We start from the raw sequence: 15212 nt of genomic DNA on the forward strand, positions 1-15212 counted from the left end.
ACCACACCAAGCAAGGCAAACTTATATGAAGCAAAGGACCCTGATGGGTCATATGGTATTGGTCGAAAAATCGGCTAAGTCCCAAAATGGGGATGTCAGAACTACACTCATGTGTTACCACACCAAGCAAGGCAAACTTATATGAAGCAAAGGACCCTGATGGGTCATATGGTATTTTACGAAAAATCGGCTAAGTCCCAAAATGGGGATGTCAGAACTACACTCAAATGTTACCACACCAAGCAAGGCAAACTTATATGAAGCAAAGGACCCTGATGGGTCATATGGTATTTTACGAAAAATCGGCTAAGTCCCAAAATGGGGATGTCAGAACTACACTCAAATGTTACCACACCAAGCAAGGCAAACTTATATGAAGCAAAGGACCCTGATGGGTCATATGGTATTTTACGAAAAATCGGCTAAGTCCCAAAATGGTGATGTCAGAACTACACTCAAATGTTACCACACCAAGCAAGGCAAACTTATATGAAGCAAAGGACCCATATGGGTCATATGGTATTTTACGAAAAATCGGCTAAGTCCCAAAATGATGATGTCAGAACTACACTCAAATGTTACCATACCAAGCAAGGCAAACTTATATGAAGCAAAGGACCCTGATGGGTCATATGGTATTGATCGAAAAATCGGCTAAGTCCCAAAATGGGGATGTCTGAACTACACTCAAATGTTACCACATCAAGCAAGGCAAACTTATATGAAGGAAAGGACCCTGATGGGTCATATGGTATTTTACGAAAAATCGGCTAAGTCCCAAAATGGGGATGTCAGAACTACACTCATGTGTTACCACACCAAGCAAGGCAAACTTATATGAAGGCAAGGACCCTGATGGGTCATATGGTATTTTACAAAAAATCGGCTAAGTCCCAAAATGATGATGTCAGAACTACACTCAAATGTTACCACACCAAGCAAGGCAAACTTATATGAAGCAAAGGACCCTGATGGGTCATATGGTATTGGTCGAAAAATCGGCTAAGTCCCAAAATGGGGATGTCAGAACTACACTCATGTGTTACCACACCAAGCAAGGCAAACTTATATGAAGCAAAGGACCCTGATGGGTCATATGGTATTTTACGAAAAATCGGCTAAGTCCCAAAATGGGGATGTCAGAACTACACTCATGTGTTACCACACCAAGCAAGGCAAACTTATATGAAGGCAAGGACCCTGATGGGTCATATGGTATTTTACGAAAAATCGGCTAAGTCCCAAAATGATGATGTCAGAACTACACTCAAATGTTACCACACCAAGCAAGGCAAACTTATATGAAGCAAAGGACCCTGATGGGTCATATGGTATTGGTCGAAAAATCGGCTAAGTCCCAAAATGGGGATGTCAGAACTACACTCATGTGTTACCACACCAAGCAAGGCAAACTTATATGAAGCAAAGGACCCTGATGGGTCATATGGTATTTTACGAAAAATCGGCTAAGTCCCAAAATGGTGATGTCAGAACTACACTAAAATGTTACCACACCAAGCAAGGCAAACTTATATGAAGGCAAGGACCCTGATGGGTCATATGGTATTTTACGAAAAATCGGCTAAGTCCCAAAATGGTGATGTCAGAACTACACTAAAATGTTACCACACCAAGCAAGGCAAACTTATATGAAGGCAAGGACCCTGATGGGTCATATGGTATGGATCGAAAAATCGGCTAAGTCCCAAAATGGGGATGTCTGAACTACACTCAAATGTTACCACATCAAGCAAGGCAAACTTATATGAAGGAAAGGACCCTGATGGGTCATATGGTATTTTACGAAAAATCGGCTAAGTCCCAAAATGGGGATGTCAGAACTACACTCATGTGTTACCACACCAAGCAAGGCAAACTTATATGAAGGCAAGGACCCTGATGGGTCATATGGTATTTTACGAAAAATCGGCTAAGTCCCAAAATGATGATGTCAGAACTACACTCAAATGTTACCACACCAAGCAAGGCAAACTTATATGAAGCAAAGGACCCTGATGGGTCATATGGTATTGGTCGAAAAATCGGCTAAGTCCCAAAATGGGGATGTCAGAACTACACTCATGTGTTACCACACCAAGCAAGGCAAACTTATATGAAGCAAAGGACCCTGATGGGTCATATGGTATTTTACGAAAAATCGGCTAAGTCCCAAAATGGTGATGTCAGAACTACACTAAAATGTTACCACACCAAGCAAGGCAAACTTATATGAAGGCAAGGACCCTGATGGGTCATATGGTATTTTACGAAAAATCGGCTAAGTCCCAAAATGGGGATGTCAGAACTACACTCATGTGTTACCACACCAAGCAAGGCAAACTTATATGAAGGCAAGGACCCTGATGGGTCATATGGTATTTTACGAAAAATCGGCTAAGTCCCAAAATGATGATGTCAGAACTACACTCAAATGTTACCACACCAAGCAAGGCAAACTTATATGAAGCAAAGGACCCTGATGGGTCATATGGTATTGGTCGAAAAATCGGCTAAGTCCCAAAATGGGGATGTCAGAACTACACTCATGTGTTACCACACCAAGCAAGGCAAACTTATATGAAGCAAAGGACCCTGATGGGTCATATGGTATTTTACGAAAAATCGGCTAAGTCCCAAAATGGTGATGTCAGAACTACACTAAAATGTTACCACACCAAGCAAGGCAAACTTATATGAAGGCAAGGACCCTGATGGGTCATATGGTATTTTACGAAAAATCGGCTAAGTCCCAAAATGATGATGTCAGAACTACACTCAAATGTTACCACACCAAGCAAGGCAAACTTATATGAAGCAAAGGACCCTGATGGGTCATATGGTATTGATCGAAAAATCGGCTAAGTCCCAAAATGGGGATGTCAGAACTACACTCAAATGTTACCACACCAAGCAAGGCAAACTTATATGAAGGCAAGGACCCTGATGGGTCATATGGTATTTTACGAAAAATCGGCTAAGTCCCAAAATGGGGATGTCTGAACTACACTCAAATGTTACCACATCAAGCAAGGCAAACTTATATGAAGGCAAGGACCCTGATGGGTCATATGGTATTTTACGAAAAATCGGCTAAGTCCCAAAATGGGGATGTCAGAACTACACTCATATGTTACCACACCAAGCAAGGCAAACTTATATGAAGCAAAGGACCCTGATGGGTCATATGGTATTTTACGAAAAATCGGCTAAGTCCCAAAATGGGGATGTCAGAACTACACTCATATGTTACCACACCAAGCTAGGCAAACTTATATGAAGCAAAGGACCCTGATGGGTCATATGGTATTTTACGAAAAATCGGCTAAGTCCCAAAATGAGGATGTCAGAACTACACTCAAATGTTACCACACCAAGCAAGGCAAACTTATATGAAGCAAAGGACCCTGATGGGTCATATGGTATTGATTGAAAAATCGGCTAAGTCCCAAAATGGGGATGTCAGAACTACACTCAAATGTTACCACACCAAGCAAGGCAAACTTATATGAAGCAAAGGACCCATATGGGTCATATGGTATTTTACGAAAAATCGGCTAAGTCCCAAAATGATGATGTCAGAACTACACTCAAATGTTACCATACCAAGCAAGGCAAACTTATATGAAGGAAAGGACCCATATGGGTCATATGGTATTTTACGAAAAATCGGCTAAGTCCCAAAATGAGGATGTCAGAACTACACTAAAAAGTTACCACACCAAGCAAGGCAAAGTACCTAGGTGAACCCTAGGAAGAAACACGGACCAAGTCAGATGGCCTAAGTCAAGAGAACAAGTGACCTAGGCAAAGTTGTATGACGGTGAGGACCCTGAAAAATCTGGTTAGTGTAGTTTAGACAGGGGAGGTTTTTGGGTCGGCTGAACCTCCTTATTTTGGGTTTTGACCTCCTCAAGAAGCTACACCTAGGCAAACTGCCTAGGGTGAAAGTGCGAAGACCAATCGAATAGTAAGACAAGTTTTGACCGATCGCCCTAGGCAAGCTTGTATGAAGAAAGGGACCCTATGGGTCATATGGAAATACATGAAAAATCGGCTAAGTCCCAAAATTGGGATGTCTGAACTACACTAAAAAGTTACCACATCAAGCAAGGCAAAGTACCTAGGTGAACCCTAGGAAGAAACACGGACCAAGTCAGATGGCCTAAGTCAAGAGTACAAGTGACCTAGGCAAAGTTGTATGGCGCTGAGGACCCTGAAAAATCGGGTTAGTGTAGTTCAGACAGGGGAGGTTTCTGGGTCGGCTGAACCTCCTTATTTCGGGTTTTGGCCTCCTCAAGAAGACAGACCTAGGCAAACTGCCTAGGGTGAAAGTGCGAAGACCAATCGAATAGTAAGACAAGTTTTGACCGATCGCCCTAGGCAAGCTTGTATGAAGAAAGGGACCCTATGGGTCATATGGAAATACATGAAAAATCGGCTAAGTCCCAAAATTGGGATGTCTGAACTACACTAAAAAGTTACCACATCAAGCAAGGCAAAGTACCTAGGTGAACCCTAGCAAGAAACACGGACCAAGTCAGATGGCCTAAGTCAAGAGAACAAGTGACCTAGGCAAAGTTGTATGACGGTGAGGACCCTGAAAAATCTGGTTAGTGTAGTTTAGACAGGGGAGGTTTTTGGGTCGGCTGAACCTCCTTATTTTGGGTTTTGACCTCCTCAAGAAGCTACACCTAGGCAAACTGCCTAGGGTGAAAGTGCGAAGACCAATCGAATAGTAAGACAAGTTTTGACCGATCGCCCTAGGCAAGCTTGTATGAAGAAAGGGACCCTATGGGTCATATGGAAATACATGAAAAATCGGCTAAGTCCCAAAATTGGGATGTCTGAACTACACTAAAAAGTTACCACATCAAGCAAGGCAAAGTACCTAGGTGAACCCTAGCAAGAAACACGGACCAAGTCAGATGGCCTAAGTCAAGAGAACAAGTGACCTAGGCAAAGTTGTATGACGGTGAGGACCCTGAAAAATCTGGTTAGTGTAGTTTAGACAGGGGAGGTTTTTGGGTCGGCTGAACCTCCTTATTTTGGGTTTTGACCTCCTCAAGAAGCTACACCTAGGCAAACTGCCTAGGGTGAAAGTGCGAAGACCAATCGAATAGTAAGACAAGTTTTGACCGATCGCCCTAGGCAAGCTTGTATGAAGAAAGGGACCCTATGGGTCATATGGAAATACATGAAAAATCGGCTAAGTCCCAAAATTGGGATGTCTGAACTACACTAAAAAGTTACCACATCAAGCAAGGCAAAGTACCTAGGTGAACCCTAGCAAGAAACACGGACCAAGTCAGATGGCCTAAGTCAAGAGAACAAGTGACCTAGGCAAAGTTGTATGACGGTGAGGACCCTGAAAAATCTGGTTAGTGTAGTTTAGACAGGGGAGGTTTTTGGGTCGGCTGAACCTCCTTATTTTGGGTTTTGACCTCCTCAAGAAGCTACACCTAGGCAAACTGCCTAGGGTGAAAGTGCGAAGACCAATCGAATAGTAAGACAAGTTTTGACCGATCGCCCTAGGCAAGCTTGTATGAAGAAAGGGACCCTATGGGTCATATGGAAATATACGAAAAATCGGCTAAGTCCCAAAATTGGGATGTCAGAACTACACTATAAAGTTACCACATTAGCAAGGCAGACTTGTATGAAGAACGGGACCCTGGTGAAAGTAGCAAATATCCCAAACCGAACATGAATATTATACACACAAGAGTACGAACATAAAGGAACACGGACCAAGCGTACCGAGAGAATCGGTACTATAGAACCCTCGTGGTTCTACACAAAGACTTTATGTTAGGGGTTCAAGCCCCATAGTACTCAAACGGTGACAGTAGCAAATATCCCAAAACGAACGTGAATCTTATACACAAGAGTACGAACATAAAGGAACACGGACCAAGCGTACCGAGAGAATCGGTACTATAGAGCCCTCGTGGTTCTACACAAAGACTTTATGTTCGGGGTTCACACCCCAAATCGAACGTGGAATTTACTTTCTGATGGTCATGCGGTCGTCCAAAGGGGTCTAGTATCCTGGGATGACAAGCATCACGGGCACAGCTCGTATCAAAACAGTCGAAGAGGCCCGCGAAAGCTTGCTTTCCATGGCTATGCGATGCACAAATTGAGTTTACTCACCGTAGTATAAAACGAACGAACCGAACCTATCCGAGTAGGGATAATGGGCGCAGTAACATACTTCTGTGACCCAGCGAGAGTTGAACGAGGTGACATGAACTGTCAGTGGCTTATATCAGATGGGATACATACATGAGATTGCTTTAAAATCTACACTCGAAAACCTAACCAAGTAAAAGCGAACGTGGGGAGGATTCGAAACCGGTAACGAAATCTTAAGCTGGAAAGAGTCATCACTATGGATACATATTATGCGAAACCAATCAAGTGCTCAGTACTGATCCAAAACCTAAGAGCACTAGTGAACACCTTATTCTCACCCTAGTTCACATCCAAGTGATCGACCACGTGTGTGAAGCAAAGACCAATCGAATTCCTCAATGAACCGAACACTATGAACAAATGGCCAAAAACGTTATAACTATCCAAACATCCTACTATCTAGCGAAAGTCATCACGATGGAACCATACCATGATCTTTAACCTATAGCGCTCACCATATTCCTACCCAGAGTGCAAGTGAACAGATTGCCCACCCGTACCCAGTTCACAACCACGTGATCGACTAACATACCGAGGTTACCACAAGTCAAAGTTATACGTTTACAAGCGCAAGACCAATCGAAAACCCCGAAAGCAATCTCGACCCAAAATGTATTATCCGTGAGTGTAGTCGAGTCTCGTACTCGTCATCTGTAATCGTCGGATAGAATATCCAGTACACGGTTGTCTTTCCAAATGAAATCTACATACAGAACTCGCTCTTGGCAAATGGGTGGCATTGGCGCAATCAGGAGCGAGTTCCCGTCCGGGTGCCAAGTGATTGGCAAATGTCTGGGGGAAAGCAACCATATGTTGATTTGTCTGTTAGTGTACTGGGTGTTTGAGGTATGTAGTATCCACGCTTGGTTGGGTGTGTCAGAGGACCATGGATGCGTTCACAACCCCAATTGGGGTACATCGGGAATGATTTTGTGGAACCGATGTGCCCGGCACACACTAAGTTTTGTTGCAAGTTAATAGTGTGCCATGTCCGGGGGGGTTGTGATTAAACTCTGGTGAATTGCGTACTGTGGTGATTGGGGTATGAAAGCCCCGCAGTTGCAATGATCGGACGCGCCTAGCGTGTCCTTTAGTTGATGGTAGGGAAATGAAGGCCCTTGTCAGCTCACCTAAGTATTCATGGAAGTTTGGCATAAGGTCGCTGTGGTAGGGGTATGAAGGCCCCGTCAGCGCATGCACAATCGGGCGCACGTGCGCTTAGCGGAGTCGAATGCCGCTCAAGTGCCTGTCCGGTGCATCGGGTGTGTGTGATACGAGGGCAATGAGGTTCGCACGGGGGCTCGCCTCCCGTGTGCTACCGGACTTGACAGCATATAGAACGTGGTGTTTGCTCCTCCGGGTGCAATGGGACAATGAACATTCGAACGCAAAGTCGGAATTCTGGTTGATCCTACCAGTAATATACGCTCGTCTCAAAGGTTAAGCCATGCATGTCTAAGTACAAACAGATTTAATGTGAAACCGCATAAGGCTCAGTATAACAGCTATAATTTACGAGATCATCAACCTAGTTACTTGGATAACTGTGGAAAATCTAGAGCTAATACATGCAACATGCCAGGACCCTCGCGGGAACTGGTGCACTTATTAGTCAAACCAATCGCGGGTTCTCCGTGTCATTGAGTTGAAGTCTGGATAATGATGCTGATCGTATGGTCTCGCACCGACGACAGATCTCGCAAATATCTGCCCTATCAACTATGGATGGTAGTATAGAGGACTACCATGGTTGCAACGGGTAACGGGGAATCAGGGTTCGATTCCGGAGAGGGAGCCTGAGAAATGGCTACCACATCCAAGGAAGGCAGCAGGCGCGTAAATTACCCAATCCCGGGACGGGGAGGTAGTGACGAGAAATAACAATATGAAACTCTTTAATGATGTTTCATAATTGGAATGAGTAGAGCATAAATCCTTCTACGAGGATCAAGTGGAGGGCAAGTCTGGTGCCAGCAGCCGCGGTAATTCCAGCTCCACTAGCGTATATTAAAATTGTTGCGGTTAAAACGTTCGAAGTTGATACTTGTCCAACACAGTCCGGCTCCGCCGACCCGGTCAACCCGTGGTCGGTGGGCCAAGTCGGAATCTGGTTGCGACTCAATGGTGTGGTAGGGCACCAAGTCTGTGTCATGGTGTGCCCTTCAACGGGTGCAAGTGTAACATAGAGCTCGACCGCTCACGTTTACCTTGAACAAATTAGAGTGCTTAAAGCAGGGTGCCCAAACGCCCTAGAATAATCTTGCATGGAATAATGGAATACGACCTTGGTCTAATCTTTCATTGGTTTGTACTCAGACCGGAGGTAATGATTAACAGAAGTAGTTGGGGACACTAGTATTACGGCGCGAGAGGTGAAATTCGTAGACCGTCGTAAGACTAACTAAAGCGAAGGCATTTGTCAAGGATGCTTTCTTTAATCAAGAACGAAAGTTAGAGGATCGAAGGCGATTAGATACCGCCCTAGTTCTAACCGTAAACGATGCCAACTAGCAATTGGGAGACGCTACAACCAGGTGCTCTCAGTAGCTTCCGGGAAACCAAAGTCAGGTTCCGGGGGAAGTATGGTTGCAAAGTTGAAACTTAAAGGAATTGACGGAAGGGCACCACAATGAAATGGAGCTTGCGGTTCAATTTGACTCAACACGGGAAAACTTACCAGGTCCGAACTTATGGAGGTGAGACAGATTAATAGCTCTTTCTCAAATTTAAGGGTAGTGGTGCATGGCCGTTCTTAGTTCGTGGATTGATTTGTCTGGTTAATTCCGATAACGAACGTGACTCACATATGCTAACTAGAACGCAGTCAGCGTTAATGCGTCGATGCCGATTGGAACGGGTTAGGACCTTTCGGTGGAGTATGACCTGACACCTTCGCTGTTCGTGTGCGCAAGTGCACTTACGGTACGCTGCTTAGCAGGACAATTTGTGTTTAGCAAAATGAGATCGAGCGATAACAGGTCCGTGATGCCCTTAGATGTTCTGGGCTACACGCGTGCTACAATGTGGGTAGCAGCGTGTCTCCTATTCCGAGAGGAACGGGAAATCACTCAAATACTCACTTAGTAGGGATTATGGATTGCAATGGTCCATATGAACTCGGAACTTCTAGTAAGTGCTGGTCATCAGCCAGCGTTGAATACGTCCCTGCCCTTTGTACACACCGCCCGTCGCTACTACCGATGGATTATTTAGTGAGGTCTTTGGAGATGATCGTTCGCTGGATCCTCGTGAACCGCGTCTGCTTTATCGAAGTTGACCGAACTTGATGATTTAGAGGAAGTAAAAGTCGTAACAAGGTTTCCGTAGGTGAACCTGCGGAAGGATCATTAGTGGCCAAGTGATCCTTCCAGAAGTCCGAACCTGCGGGTTGAGACTTCGGCACAAGTTGCCATATGATAATTGACGAAACACTATAGAAGTCCGAACCTGCGGGTTGAGACTTCGGCACAAGTTGCCATATGATAATTGACGAAACACTATAGAAGTCCGAACCTGCGGGTTGAGACTTCGGCACAAGTTGCCATATGATAATTGACGAAACACTATAGAAGTCCGAACCTGCGGGTTGAGACTTAGGCACAAGTTGCCTTATATAAAACTTCGAACAAATACACAAGTCCGAACCTGCGGGTTGAGACTTAGGCACAAGTTGCCATATGATAGTTGACGAAACACGTTAGAAGTCCGAACCTGCGGGTTGAGACTTCGGCACAAGTTGCCATATGAACATTGACGAAACACTATGAAGTCCGAACCTGCGGGTTGAGACTTAGGCACAAGTTGCCTTATATATAACTTCGAACAAATACACAAGTCCGAACCTGCGGGTTGAGACTTAGGCACAAGTTGCCTTAGGCACAAGTTGCCTTATATATAACTTCGAACAAATACACAAGTCCGAACCTGCGGGTTGAGACTTAGGCACAAGTTGCCTTATACATACATTGGCCAAATAAACAGAAGTCCGAACCTGCGGGTTGAGACTTAATGCGATCTAGATACCAAGTTGACATCCAATACCTGTTGAGCAAAACCAAAGATTCCCTGTTCTCGAATGAATACACTATATAACAGGGAATCATGAAGAAATCAAGCAAGCGTGAAACAAAGTCATCACTTGGGCATGCTCGATAGCCAACCACATGACATTAACCTAAGAGAGCATGCAAACCACATGATACCTATAAACGATTAACCCGCCCTAGTTCAATCGTTCGCCAAGTGATGACTTCAGTATGGCTAAGAGAAAAACTTTTAAATGGGAAAAACTCTAAGTCCGAACCTCCGGGTTGAGACTTTCCGCGTCCGGAGGTACGCGTACCGCCTACCCGAAAGATGGTGAATCAGGGGTGTCCGATCAGCAATGGTCGGATGCCCCGTCGTAGTCCAACTATGACAATCAAAGTCAAGACCTCCGGGTTGAGACTTTCCGCGTCCGGAGGTACGCGTACCGCCTACCCGAAAGATGGTGTGCTTCTGGGGTATTCGATGAGTCGGATACCCCGTCGTAGTCCAACTATGACAATACAAAGTCAAGACCTCCGGGTTGAGACTTCCGCGTCGGAGGTGCGCGCACCGCCTACCCGAAAGATGATGAATCAGGGGTGTTCGATCAGCAATGGTCGGATGCCCCGTCGTAGTCCAACTATGACAATCAAAGTCAAGACCTCCGGGTTGAGACTTTCCGCGAGTACAAGCATAAAGGAACACGGACCAAGCCGTACCGAGAGAATCGGTACTAGAGCCCTTGTGGTTCTACATTGAGAGAGCCCTCGTGGTTCTCATTAGGGGCTTTATGCAAGTCGTACTCAATACTGTGGTGTGAAGTATAAAGTAGTCCTCGCCTGGTCCACGCTGCTTCGGCGGTCCTGGGTAAGATAGTTCATTCTAGCTTGCCCTATAGTGGAATGAGGACACTTAATGCTTCGTCTTTTAGCGGCGGCTAGACTCCTCCTCACGGGGAACGAGTTGACGCACACAGCGGCGGCTTACGCACTATGGCAATCATGGATGCCTGAAGATTCCGTGAAGTTCTCCCCTGGTCCACGCTGCCTCGGCAGTCCTGGGTAAAATGGAATATTTCCAGCTTGCCCTATAGTGGAAGAGGACTATCCAACAATACAAAGTCAAGACCTCCGGGTTGAGACTTTCCGCGTCGGTGGTGTCGCGCACCGCCTATCCGAAAGATGGTGTAACAGGGGTGTTCGATCAGCAATGGTCGGATGCCCCGTCATAGTCCAACTATGACAACCAAAGTCAAGACCTCCGGGTTGAGACTTTCCGCGTCCGGAGGTACGCGTACCGCCTACCCGAAAGATGGTGTGCTTCTGGGGTATTCGATGAGTCGGATACCCCGTCGTAGTCCAACTATGACAATACAAAGTCAAGACCTCCGGGTTGAGACTTCCGCGTCGGAGGTGCGCGCACCGCCTACCCGAAAGATGATGAATCAGGGGTGTTCGATCAGCAATGGTCGGATGCCCCGTCGTAGTCCAACTATGACAATCAAAGTCAAGACCTCCGGGTTGAGACTTCCGCGTCCGGAGGTACGCGTACCGCCTACCCGAAAGATGGTGTGCTTCTGGGGTATTCGATGAGTCGGATACCCCGTCGTAGTCCAACTATGACAATCAAAGTCAAGACCTCCGGGTTGAGACTTTCTAAGAGTACAAGCATAAAGGAACACGGACCAAGCCGTACCGAGAGAATCGGTACTAGAGCCCTCGTGGTTCTACATTGAGAGAGCCCTCGTGGTTCTCATTAGGGGCTTTATGCAAGTCGTACTCAATACTGTGGTGTGAAGTATAAAGTATAGAGTCCTCCACTGGTCCACGCTGCTCCGGCGGTCCTGGGTAAGATAGTTCATTCTAGCTTGCCCTATGTGGAAGAGGACTCAATACCCTACCTGTTGAGCTTGAAACAAAGTCATCACTTGGGCATGCTCATATTGCCATACACAATTACATTATATTCGAATGAGCATGCAAGCGACCCTATATAGACCGAACCAAAACGATAGATACCGCCGTAGTTCACCCCCACCAAGTGATGACTTCAGTATGGCTAGTGTGTGAAGTATAAAGTATAGTCCTCCCCTGGTCCACACTGCTTCGGCGGTCCTGGGTAAGATAGTTAGTTCTAGCTTGCCCTATGTGGAAGAGGACACCATACTTAATACTGTGGTGTAATGAACAAAGTATAGTCCTCCACTGGTCCACGCTGCTTCGGCGGTCCTGGGTAAGATAGTTAGTTCTAGCTTGCCCTATGTGGAAGAGGGCATACAAGACAAAGTATAGTTCTCCCCTGGTCCACGCTGCTTCGGCGGTCCTGGGTAAGATAGTTAATTCTAGCTTGCCCTATGTGGAAGAGAGCATACATGAACCAAGAACGAAGGTTATGATCGAGGAATGATTCGACAACTAACCGATGGTATGAAATGTGAAGAATTCAAGCAAGCACACAATCAAGTCATCACTTGGGCATGCTCGATAGCCAACCCTATGACATTAACCTAGTAGAGCATGCGAAAACCAATATATATGTAAACGATGCCCCTCCCTAGTTCAGCGCTTCAACCAAGTGATGACTTCAGAATGGCTAAATCAAATCGGTTCAAAACATACCATCGGTACCCTATTGAAACACACAAGTCGATATCAAACCTCATGATTGTGTAGTCCTCCACTGGTCCACGCTGCTCCGGCGGTCCTGGGTAAGATAGTTCATTCTAGCTTGCCCTATGTGGAAGAGGGCACATTACTCAATACTGTGGTGTTATGAACAAAGTATAGTCCTCCCCTGGTCCACGCTGCTTCGGCGGTCCTGGGTAAGATAGTTAATTCTAGCTTGCCCTATGTGGAAGAGGGCATACAAGACAAAGTATAGTTCTCCCCTGGTCCACGCTGCTTCGGCGGTCCTGGGTAAGATAGTTAATTCTAGCTTGCCCTATGTGGAAGAGAGCATACATGAACCAAGAACGAAGGTTATGATCGAGGAATGATTCGACAACTAACCGATGGTATGAAATGTGAAGAATTCAAGCAAGCACACAATCAAGTCATCACTTGGGCATGCTCGATAGCCAACCTCATGACATTAACCTAGTAGAGCATGCGAAAACCAATATATATGTAAACGATGCCTCCCTAGTTCAGCGCTTCAACCAAGTGATGACTTCAGAATGGCTAAATCAAATCGGTTCAAACCATACCATCGGTATCCTATTGAAACACACAAGTCGATATCAAACCTCATGATTGTGTAGTCCTCCACTGGTCCACGCCGCTTCGGCCGTCCTGGGTAAAATGGAACATTCCAGCTTGCCCTATGTGGAAGAGGGCACATTACTCAATACTGTGGTGTGAAGTATAAAGTTCAGTTCTCCCCTGGTCCACGCTGCTTCGGCGGTCCTGGGTAAGATAGTTCATTCTAGCTTGCCCTATGTGGAAGAGGACACTTCATACTTCGTCTCTAAGCGGCGGCTTGACTCCTCCCTACGGGGAACGGGTTTACGCGCACAGCGGCGGCTTACGCACTATGGCAGTCATGGATGCCTTACGTTTCTATGAAAAGTGTGTTCCTCCCCTGGTCCACGCTGCTTCGGCAGTCCTGGGTAAGATAGTTAGTTCTAGCTTGCCCTATGTGGAAGAGGACACGTAGACTTACTGTGGTGTGAAGTATAAAGTTCAGTTCTCCCCTGGTCCACGCCGCTTCGGCCGTCCTGGGTAAAATGGATTCATCCAGCTTGCCCTATGTGGAATGAGGACACTTTATGCTTCGTCTCTAAGCGGCGGCTTGCTCCTCCCTACGGGGAACGGGTATACGCGCACAGCGGCGGCTTACGTTATGGCAGTCATGGATGCCTTACGTTTCCATGAAAAGTGTGTTCCTCCCCTGGTCCACGCTGCTTCGGCAGTCCTGGGTAAGATAGTTAGTTCTAGCTTGCCCTATGTGGAAGAGGACACGTAGACTTACTGTGGTGTGAAGTATAAAGTTCAGTTCTCCCCTGGTCCACGCCGCTTCGGCCGTCCTGGGTAAAATGGATTCATCCAGCTTGCCCTATGTGGAATGAGGACACTTTATGCTTCGTCTCTAAGCGGCGGCTTGCTCCTCCCTACGGGGAACGGGTATACGCGCACAGCGGCGGCTTACGCAAGTTAGTCACCCTCGGCAGTGGATCACTCGGCTCATGGATCGATGAAGACCGCAGCTAACTGCGCGTCATAATGTGAACTGCAGGACACATGAACATTGATAAGTTGAACGCATATTGCACGTCGTGGGAACCTACCATGATGTACAGATGACTGAGCGCTTATATTTGAGAAATGTATCGCATACATTTAACTACGCCGTGACACCCGTCACGAGACGTGCACCATGATGTTAACTAGGGTCGCGACGACCCGCTAGCATTAAAGAACCCGTGGTTTACAATATACTGGCATTGGAATTCGAAGTATTTAGAGCGTCCGTGTTCCCGCGTGAGGCGGAAGTACGAGGAGAAGGCGTGCTTGTGGTGTCTGTGGTGGTGTTTACTGATGTCTAGCTTCAGCTTATTTATTTATTTAAATAGAAGCGAAGATGTCAAAGTAGCGTCGAAGCAGCAGCGGTAGCACAAATGATTCAAGTATGGAAGTTGACCAAAGGAACACAAACAAACTAGCGTATGGGCAATGGAAGGTATCAGTGAGTTAAACCACACGCGGGCTAACAGCCCGTTAACCGAGTCCAACGGTACATATTGGACATTGAAACAAAGTAGTCGCAAGCCAGATGTGACGATAACAACCGCAAGGTACATAAGCCTCAGTTCATGTGTGACAACCCCCTGAATTTAAGCATATTAATAAGGGGAGGAAAAGAAACCAACCGGGATTCCCTGAGTAGCTGCGAGCGAAACGGGAGAAGCTCAGCACGTAGGGGTGGCGGCCAGTCCGTCTATCCGATTCCGTGTACTGGTGCGTCTCACTATCCGTCATCTTAGCGCTTTTCAA

At 46.2% G+C, this 15212-nt stretch overlaps 2 non-coding genes across 2 annotated transcripts in view; both read left to right on the forward strand.

Moving 5' to 3' along the window:
* Window positions 1-14377: 14377 nt before the first annotated feature.
* Window positions 14378-14532, forward strand: LOC131291703 (5.8S ribosomal RNA). The gene has a single exon (XR_009189473.1). It is a non-coding gene; the product is annotated as a 5.8S ribosomal RNA (ribosomal RNA).
* Window positions 14533-15019: 487 nt separating this feature from the next.
* LOC131291726 (large subunit ribosomal RNA) overlaps window positions 15020-15212 on the forward strand; it is a 4092-nt gene continuing 3899 nt past the window's right edge. The window contains exon 1 of the ribosomal RNA XR_009189493.1: window positions 15020-15212. This exon is cut by the window's right edge and continues 3899 nt beyond it. This is a non-coding gene — a ribosomal RNA (large subunit ribosomal RNA).

This window comes from Anopheles ziemanni (genome assembly GCF_943734765.1).
Source record: "Anopheles ziemanni chromosome X unlocalized genomic scaffold, idAnoZiCoDA_A2_x.2 X_unloc_13, whole genome shotgun sequence".
NCBI classification, from domain to species: Eukaryota; Metazoa; Arthropoda; class Insecta; order Diptera; family Culicidae; genus Anopheles; species Anopheles ziemanni.